Source organism: Amblyomma maculatum, chromosome 3 (assembly GCF_055883805.1).
Source record: "Amblyomma maculatum isolate TAMU_Amacu chromosome 3, ASM5588380v1, whole genome shotgun sequence".
Lineage (NCBI taxonomy): Eukaryota > Metazoa > Arthropoda > Arachnida > Ixodida > Ixodidae > Amblyomma > Amblyomma maculatum.
In genome coordinates this window covers 99,234,385-99,243,716 of record NC_139346.1, presented here as the reverse complement: position 1 = coordinate 99,243,716, position 9,332 = coordinate 99,234,385, and the positions used below count along the sequence as shown (strand labels likewise).

Sequence of the window (9,332 nt, the reverse complement as noted above, 5' to 3'; positions counted from 1 at the left end):
AGCACTTTCACGTACGGCTTAGTCTACCCCCTGATTTCGCAATGGCTGCATCACCGCCGAGGTTTCAACTGAGTAAAATGCTTTTTCGTAATTAATGAATGCTATGTATAAGGGCTGGTTATATTCCGAGCATTTTCTATGACCTGATTGATGGTATGGATATGATCGATAGTAGAGTACCGTTTCCGAAAACCTACTTGATCCTTTGCTTGATTTTAGTCAAGGTTGTCGTGATTCTATTAGCGATTACCTTAGTAAATACCTTATACGTAACAGACAGTAAGCTGATTGGGCTGTAATTTTTAAGGTCCTTAGAGTCCCCTTTCTTATGAATGAGGGTAATGTTTGCATTCTTCCATGACTCCGATACCGTCGATGACACCAGGCACTGCATATACAGGGTCGTCAGTTTTTCTAACACGATATCCCCCCGTCCTTCAGCAAATCTGTAGATGTCTGATCCTCTCCAGCTGATTTCCCCCTTTTCATAGTTTCTAATGCTTTCTTGACCTCGTCCTTCACCACTGATGGAACGTCTGACTGTTTTTCTCTACCGCCAATCTCGTTCCGGTACTGATGTTTTTAGCTTCTGTAGAGATATGTATCGAACTGCTCAGCTACTGTAACAATCCTGTCCATATTCATGATGACGTTGCCCGCCTTGTCCCTTATCGCATACATCTGGTTTTTGCCTATGCCCAATTTCTTCTTTACCGCTTTAAAGCTTCCCCCTTCTTTACAGCATGCTCAATTTTCTTCATGTTATACTTCCTTATATCGGCCACCTTGCGCTTATGGATTAGTTTTGATATCACGGCCAATTCAAGCTGGTCTGATGGATTGGAAGCTTTCATACTCTGTCGTTTCTTGATCAAATCTTTCGTCTCCTTAGACAGCTCTAGCTATCCTACCGCCTACTTCTACCGCACATTCAGTAATATATCTCTGAAATTATTGTTGATTGCTTCTAGGGTAATGTCGCCATCCTCGTTTAGAGCTGCATATCTATTCTGTAGCGAGATGCTGAACTCTTCTTCCCTCCCCCTCACCGCTAATTCGTTGATGGTTTTCTTCTTACTAATCTGTTGCGTTCCTTCTTCAGATTTAGGCTAATTTGGGACCTCACCATCCTGTGGTCACTGCATCGCACTTTCCCGATTATTTCTACATCTTGCATAATGGCGGGGGTTGAACCCATTATGAAGTCAATTTCATTTTTAGTCTCCCGGTTAGGACTTTTCCATGTTCATTTCCGGTTCATTCGTTTGCTGAAGAAGGTATTCATGATTCTTAAGCTATTGCGCTCTGCAAACTCAACTAGTAACTCCCCCTGCTATTCCTAGAACCAATGCCATAGTCCCCTACTGCCTGATCTCCTGTCTGCTTTTTCCCTACCTTGGCAGTGAAGTCGGCCATTAGTACTTGATTGTGCCCACCGCATTGTGCACACCGGCCCTTGCACTATCTGATGAGATCTAACTAACGAGCAAAGGTCACAAATTAAATTTGTGGTCTATTAGGCGTAAACTGCCCAAAAAGTTACCATCTTGGAAAAACTTCGTCTCGTTTTAGCTTAACTGCGAGCCGTAAAGGGGGACATTTATTGACCTTGCCCGGTGTCGGCTTCCAGCACCGTTTGGGACACCGAGTCAAGTTTTCGATGCCCATGATCCATTGCGGCAGTCTGCCGGAAAAAGACATGAAAAAAAGCTTACCGTTTTTGCTTAGAAATTGCAAGCTAGGCTAGATCAGCCACTTTTTTGCTAACGATGAAGTTTTTACTGCCTTGGCACCACTCTTGCCGACATTCAATTTTAGTAGCTTGTTTTGTTACGCACTGGCGATCACTGACGGTCGTCTACGCAGGCCGCAATTTCAATGTAGCAGCATAGCACAGAGATAAATTGCTGCCAATATATTTCGGAAGTCATGACACTATAATTTCCCTGATTATGTGTATAGGTTGCGCTGTTGCGTCGTTTCAAACCGCAATTTCATTGCGTCCTTTCAATATGCAATTTCATTTGCATCGAGTTTACGCTTCACAGTTATGATGCCATGGTACTTCTATGACGCCGCTACACCGTATAATTATCCTTTTTTTATCGGAATAAATGACCGACGAATGTCTCTCTATTTAACAAATTTTCCGACTTAACGAAGTAATACTCGGTTCCCGTCAGCTTCGTTGAATCGAGTTTTAATTGTAGCCATAACTTCCTGGTGACTCGAAGGCAATCGAAAGACTTTCTAATACGGAAAGGTAAACCATCCACTTTCATAGGCTGTCAACCAATTAGGAAAGGAAATCTCTAGGAGATACTGAAAGCGAAAGTTTCGCGAGCGTTCGCAGCAAAAACGTTGTGATGTTGATGCCCGCGTCGCATTCTACTGTCTCCTTTGCCAGAATGGGCAGACATCTAATTCGTTACTTATCTAGAGTCTGTTTTTTTTAATTGTGTCAAAAATGATGCCTATAAACTGCCAGGTCAACAACCCGCAGCTATGTGCTTTTCCATTCTTATAACGAGTAACAAGCTGCCAGGAGCGACTGGAATTTCTTTGCTTGGCGTATGTTATCTGCCACAATCGCAAAATAGATTGCCGTGAGTTTATGCTTCATGCAATAGATGTCACAACATATAGTATAGCCCTAATCAGAACCAACAAAAATCTTCATTTTTGTTCTTGGCTATTGTTATCCTTGAGCATAACCATGTTCCCGCAAGGGTAAATATAGTGAACGAAACTAGCTGTTGACACAGAGAGAAAACATGTCCTGCAGCACTCTCAAAAACCAAGCTAAAAAATGAATTTTTTTATGCGCTGCTTCTTTCGTGTTCATAAGCAGTTTGCGGTTTAGTCGAAGTCATGAACTGCTTCGTCGCTGTATTACTTACTGTATATGGCTATCTAAAGCGCATATTATAATCAAACCCTTATATTTGCAAAACAAATTAAACAATATAATTCAAATTGACTAATTGAGACTGCGCCAGTGATTTCAAGAACGTTCACAGCTATCTTTTGCGTGGCGTGAGAGTTCACAAATTATTTCTTTGTTATCTGCCGTCAGGTGCCCTGCAAAACATTACGATCTTTTGGCCATTCTGCACGCTTATTAGTCCCGTGCAACTGAACTAACCCTCCTCGTGGGTCAAAAATATCCGCTATAGTGCACCTGGTGGCTTGTCGGGATACAATGTATAAACAAAGGCAAGTACCGCGGATGTACGCTTTTTTTTCTTTTCCTTTGTCTGTTTTGGACGTAACACAATTTTTCTCGCAAATCTCGAAGAATATCACACGGCTATTCCACTTATATATACAGCAAACATCCAAAGCACGAGAGGTGTAATTTCGCATTATCTAAATAGGATATTAAACGACGAATGTTTTAATGTCATAACTTGGAGAAATTACTGTTTTGTCAACTTTTCTTTGATGGTACACTTAAGAGCACAGGCTTCAAATATTCTAGTAATTGATATCAACAAACAAGGACAACCTTAAGGAATAACGGCTTATTGGGAAAGTTGGTGAACCATGATGGATAATTTGGAGGATAGTGCATCGGCAGGTTTCACCACGTGCATGTTATGGGGAGCTTTTTACATGTGCTGTTATATTTTATGAAAACAGATATAACAAAATTTGACTATTCGCATGTACGTACACCAAGTGTGTGTATATATATATATTTGCTGTCTCGTTCTTCCATTAAATCAGTTGTCAGTTCTGCTCCGTCATTGTCCACTTCTCTTTGTCACGTCTTGTTGCGCACTTATATTACTATCCGTCATGATAACCCTAAGTTAGCTTATAATTTCAAAATCCGCATTATTGAAGCTCATTTTATATTGCTCCTAACGAAAACATTATGAAGCATGGAGTTGAATAGTTCTGAAGCTCTTTTGTGAATAGTTCATGTACTTCAATCTTTTCAAAGAGAATGAAAACGAAAGAGGTGTAATTCTTCGCGCTTCTCGAAGGTGGATGTTTAATATTGAGGTATCTAATTCTTTGTATTGGAAATAAACATTAGTGTTGCACAGTACCACGTAACCACTATACAATTTTTTTTCGAAAACTGTATAATATCAATTGAATGACCACTGGAACAAACCCAGAGTGTACTCAGGAAGCCTGACCACATTTTTTAGAAAGATTTTAAAAAAAGCCCTTTAGGCCAAATTTTAGTCCGCTTCCAATTTACAGCGAAACTTGTTGCATCGTTCCAGTGGCTTTAAGTGAGATTTAAAGTTGAGTGATTTAAAATGTTATATGGTGTGAAATACCAAGCACAAGCAACACTTCGTCGTTAAGAGCGTTTATTTGTGCGGTAGTGTATCATGCAAAGTCGTTATAAAAATATAAAGACAAGAGGGTCGCACGTTGTCCTATGTAATAAGTGCTCCAAGCGGGCCATACAATCCGAGGACATTTTTCACACCTCATAAACTATCCCAAGCTGGCTTCTAGCCACAAAGAGAAGCCATGCAGGCTTCTCCAATGCGGGCCTCAGCTTCCTGGCTTCTTGCTTCACCACGCTCCTGGTCTTCAGCATCAGCCCGTGCTTGTGGCTCAGCTTCGGCAGTAGCCGGAGTGGCCTCTGAAAATGATGAATTGGGATGTTCAAACCCTAATTAATTTTGTGAAGCTTCTTCTAAAGGGTCTTCCGTGATCTTATTTTAGACGCGGTAATGCAAGAAAGTTTCATACCGGTGTGTAGCGCGGTTAGGAAACACACATTTTAGTTAATTCGTGAATAATAAAATAGAAACAAGAAATGCAGGGCACTGCTATTTAAAAGGTGGCGATAAGCTATCGATCAAACTATAAGTACTTCTAACCACCGGGGTGGTGCAGTGATTAGGGCACTCGGCTGCTGTTCGCAAGCATGAGGGATCAAATCCCGGTCGTAGAGGCACCTTTTAGATGAAGACGAAAAGCAGAGGATCTCGTCAGCTGTGTGCTGCAGAGCTCGTTAAAAAACACTAGTTAGCAGAAATTTATTGAGTCCTCCTACATGGTGTCTCTTATACTCAGAGTCGCATAGAGACAAACACATAAGCCGAACCAAGAAAACAATTTTTGCAAACGAAAGCATGTGTTCCTCCCGCTATTGAGCCTAAACTTTGCCGTCGCTCTGGCATTGAAGGCTTTTTTAAATTTTACATCGAAATGCTACAGACTAATTCTAGACAGATCGACTGTGTTCACATCACTGGTGATGGCCCCTCAGTGTTCCGGCTTAGACGCCATTGTGCAGTTCATGATCGAATTGCAAACTTAAAGCAACACAATCTTTCCTCATGATAAAACAAGGCTTAAGCATAAAGCAGAGATAATGATTTAACGTGATTAAGGCATGCATGCGGAAATTCGCGCAGGTCTGTTTCAGCAAAAACTTCCCACTATTTTGCACTCTATTTCAACGATTGCCTTATAGACCTAAACTACTTGAACGCCATTGCATTCACAGTGGTATTGAAGTATCCCAGTGAACATTGTTTCGGAAGAAGAAACGTCAAGAGAAGCCGAAACAAGCACCTCTTCATAAGAAACTGTACCAAACAAATTCATATTCTCTAGCGAACAAATGTGACGGAGAAATTTTGATTACGTCATTTCACTACTAACAATTACATCGTTAAATTTTGGAGCTTAGTTCGGCTATGTCGACTTACTGCATTAAAAGCACAAAAATTGAAGCAATATCACACGATATATATTTATCAATTGCCCATATCTGTTCTGACCAGGCGCAGCGTCAAACTAGAGCGAATATTTCTTAGCACTTTCGCCGATTCAAATCGATATCCTCAAAGTACTTCAAACTAAATCGGAAAAACAAGCATTAGTTCTCATCCGAAATTTAGAAGACTTGCCTGTTAGCAAAGAATGAGTAAATAGCAAGTAGGCGAACAAAGTAGAAGACCAATTCAGTTCCAGAAATTGTGTCGTCAACCACTCAGAAGGCTAAATTTCTTCGCTCCGATGTCTTCTTTCAAGCCGTAATTGTAAACTGCCCTAAATATATAGCACGTCTAGTTTCTTGAACTTCGACGCGAATTTCATTTAATTTTTACCGAACAGAGAAACTAAAACACCGGCATGGAAAAGGAAAGTATAAGAGGTTGGCCAAAAATGCCTGCTTTGTTTGAACAAACTCCCTAGATCTAAAGAATTGGTTGCCGCTATCCAGTGATAGCTAATGTGAGTGAGTGGTGTAAAAAAGCACCGCAATGCAGCAGCATTGTTCCGTCAGCTGCCGAGACTAGAGAAATTGAAGGCAAGCAATTGGGGAATAGGTACGCAACAAAAAACGGACGTACCAATGCCCTTCCACTACATTATTTTTTATTCAAGTTAGTGCCGCTAATCAGGAAACATCTTAAGTCTCAGTACGGTACTTCCATGGCATAGAAAATATTATTTGCTGAAATATATAGTTATTTATAAGGTACAAATATAAAGACTCAAGCACGCGCCTAGCTGCTTGGATGTTGGCATCGTGCTTTCTAAAGGTTGATTTTCACTATTCATACAAACATAATTTATTTCAGTACAGAGATCTTCAAATCGGAATGTACTCGTTCTCCGCTACATGAAATTTATTAAATATGATGGTGCTGTCTGAGAAATTTGCAAGTAATTTGCAACGTCGTTATCAATGTTGAATTGAAGTTATCTTCACCATGAAGCCAGCGTTTGAATCATAGTACATGCCTCTGCGAGTCTTTGTCCAGCCAAAGCGTCACCACGTTTGTGTCGCAGGTACTCAGGAGTTACCAAAAAAGTCAGATATGTTGCCAATAGAGCACAAAAGCAGTTCCTATCCCATCATGAAATAGAACTTTGTTATAAAGCGTTATGTGATGTCCAAAATGAAAGTGGTCTTGCTGCGGAGTGCAAGATGTGCTACAGCGAGCTTCCGGCCTACAAAAATTTCCTACCGGTAAAAAGCAGACCCAAAATTGCCAAGCCAATAATAAAAACCTTGATCTTCATAGTTGTGAGATCTTGGCAACCTGGATATATGAAAAAAAAACGCATTGGCAATTTATGCGAGGCTAGTTTAACTGCGCCAAAAACACTATTTTTCGTTTTTACCGTCTTATCAGAGGAGGTAACCAAACATGAATAAGGAGCGACATTTGCGTGTGTATTTAAGATATATTTTACAGGCCGTTGTTCACTGCGATGAAATTGTTATATTGAAAAAGAATACAATTTCTGATCAAAAGTTTCTAACTTTCAGCTTTATATTACAATAGCCAAATGATTGTTATAAAATTTATCTTGTATGCTTTCTAATCAAGCGAGTAATATTTCCAGTATGATAGTCTGATACTGATTCATCACTAAGCGTTTATGCTCACCGAATAAAATTTGCAGTTGCATACTGTAGTCTCCGTTGATTTGTTTCCTTAAATAGCTCTACCTCTAAAGGCGGGTTCGTTCATAACAAAATCCTCAATGATGGCTTTGTGGCTTTCTCGTTAAGTTGCTGCCGGCAATATAGGGAATTCAAATTGCTGCTGAAACTCCACCATATATTTAGACAAAAATTGCAAATGCAAGATAAAATGCCCACTGCGGGACCAATTCACTATTGCGTACGTAAGACTTCGTGGGCCACGTTTCGAAAGACAGACCTAAGATCGACGTCACATAAATAATTATTGCCATTAGAAGCTTTTATGTTTTAAAATTTCTCATACAGGTACACATTCGACAACAATTCTCACTATGACTCATGGTTGTGAAATCATGCTTAAAAATTTGATTTTTATTATTACATATTTCGTTATACACCCCTTGCAAAGTGTTGCCTCTAGCTGTGAATATTTCCGCGATTTTATTCCTGTGTCAAAAATAATTCCTATATGAAATTGTTTCGCAAGCATGAACTCTTAAGAGAGGAATTCCACCGCACTAAATCCTCACTTATCTTTGTTTCCCACCTTTCTCTAATCAAATTTGTTGTAAGTCATTAAACAGTTCTAGAATTGCGCTGCTTGGTTTATTGCTCCGAAATGGTCATGAAATGAGTATCGTCAAGAAAAACACAAACATTTTTGGTGATCCCGATAATAGTATCCATTATTAATCTAAACAGCGCGAACAGGAAGACACAAGACAAGATGCAAGGAAGCCAGCATACTGTGGCTTCCTTGTATCTTGTCCTGTGTCTTCGTGTTCGCGCTGTTTAAATTAACGATGGATGTTTAGCTACTCGCCCTACAAAGTATCCCAATAATAGTATTCCTCAGAATCTAGGAATTCGAATCGATATGTCGTATCCCTCAGAAACATGAAACTGGTAATCATTTTCTACTGAAAAAGCTAGTGCTCATTTGCTTCTTCTGGCAGCTTCGCATTTTGAAATAGTGATTTGCCGTTTTGCGTTAAGATATTTCACAGATTGCAGTCTTTGGTTTTCTAAATATATTGAGCAGAAGATATGAGGAATTTAGAATAACAATTGATCAGCAATCGTCACTCTTGAAGTCAATCACAGTCTTTGGATTCGCAACTCACCGTTCTGCCTTTAGCTCGATGAAGAGGCAACAACGATGGACGCAACCGCAATCACGGCCTTTTATTCTTCGCCACTGACGCATACTGTCGGCTTCACGGGACCGACATAGCCCATCATATCTGTGTAATTAAAAATAGCATTCTCTATTTCATCTCGGCATCACGAGAAATAACTGAATTGATACGGCGAACTACATTGCATCCCACTAAAATGCAATTTAAAACTTATCTGCATGTACGGGACGAAAATCTACCTTGCATTTTTTTAATAACAAAGAATCTGGAAACTCAATTATAGCGGCCTTAGTGATGCGCACCACCAGAGCCCGAAACTGCATCTGATTAAAAAAAAAAAAACAACGGACTTTTACAACCATATGATGTCTTTGAATGCCACTCCAATTTACGCTCTCTTCAAAAACACAAAGACAAAAGAAAATGCCGACCATATTGGCCGTAGCTGGAGCATTATCGTTGAAATGGAAAGTCAGCGACTGCAATACAGTTCATGTAAACGCTAGAATGCGCTCGACATTTACACAGCACTCTTTCGGAGAACATAATACATCACAGCACGCAAATTCATCAAATGACATCCATGAATAACTATTTTGTTATTTCTTCTAACGAGAGCCGTTTCCTCTTCACTAAATGAGGCCAAAATATATACTTGTCCTAGATTACATGCGTTACATTGCGGCCTAACAGAGGATGTTGAACTTAGGAAACAGCAGATGGCATAAGGTGTCTAAGCATCAAGATGTCTCTGAACAAATGCGTGCGCA

The 9,332-nt window shown here is 40.0% G+C and overlaps 1 long non-coding RNA gene across 2 annotated transcripts; it reads right to left on the bottom strand.

Moving 5' to 3' along the window:
- Positions 1-4,314: 4,314 nt before the first annotated feature.
- Positions 4,315-8,613, bottom strand: LOC146195407 (uncharacterized). 2 transcript variants are annotated; one of them, XR_014705562.1, is made up of 3 exons: positions 8,548-8,613; positions 7,003-7,034; positions 4,315-4,612 (listed from the first exon to the last, which is right to left on the bottom strand). It is a non-coding gene; the product is annotated as an uncharacterized LOC146195407 (long non-coding RNA). The 2 variants fall into 2 exon arrangements; XR_014705563.1 differs by having other exon boundaries at positions 6,960-7,034; positions 8,548-8,605.
- Positions 8,614-9,332: the final 719 nt, after the last annotated feature.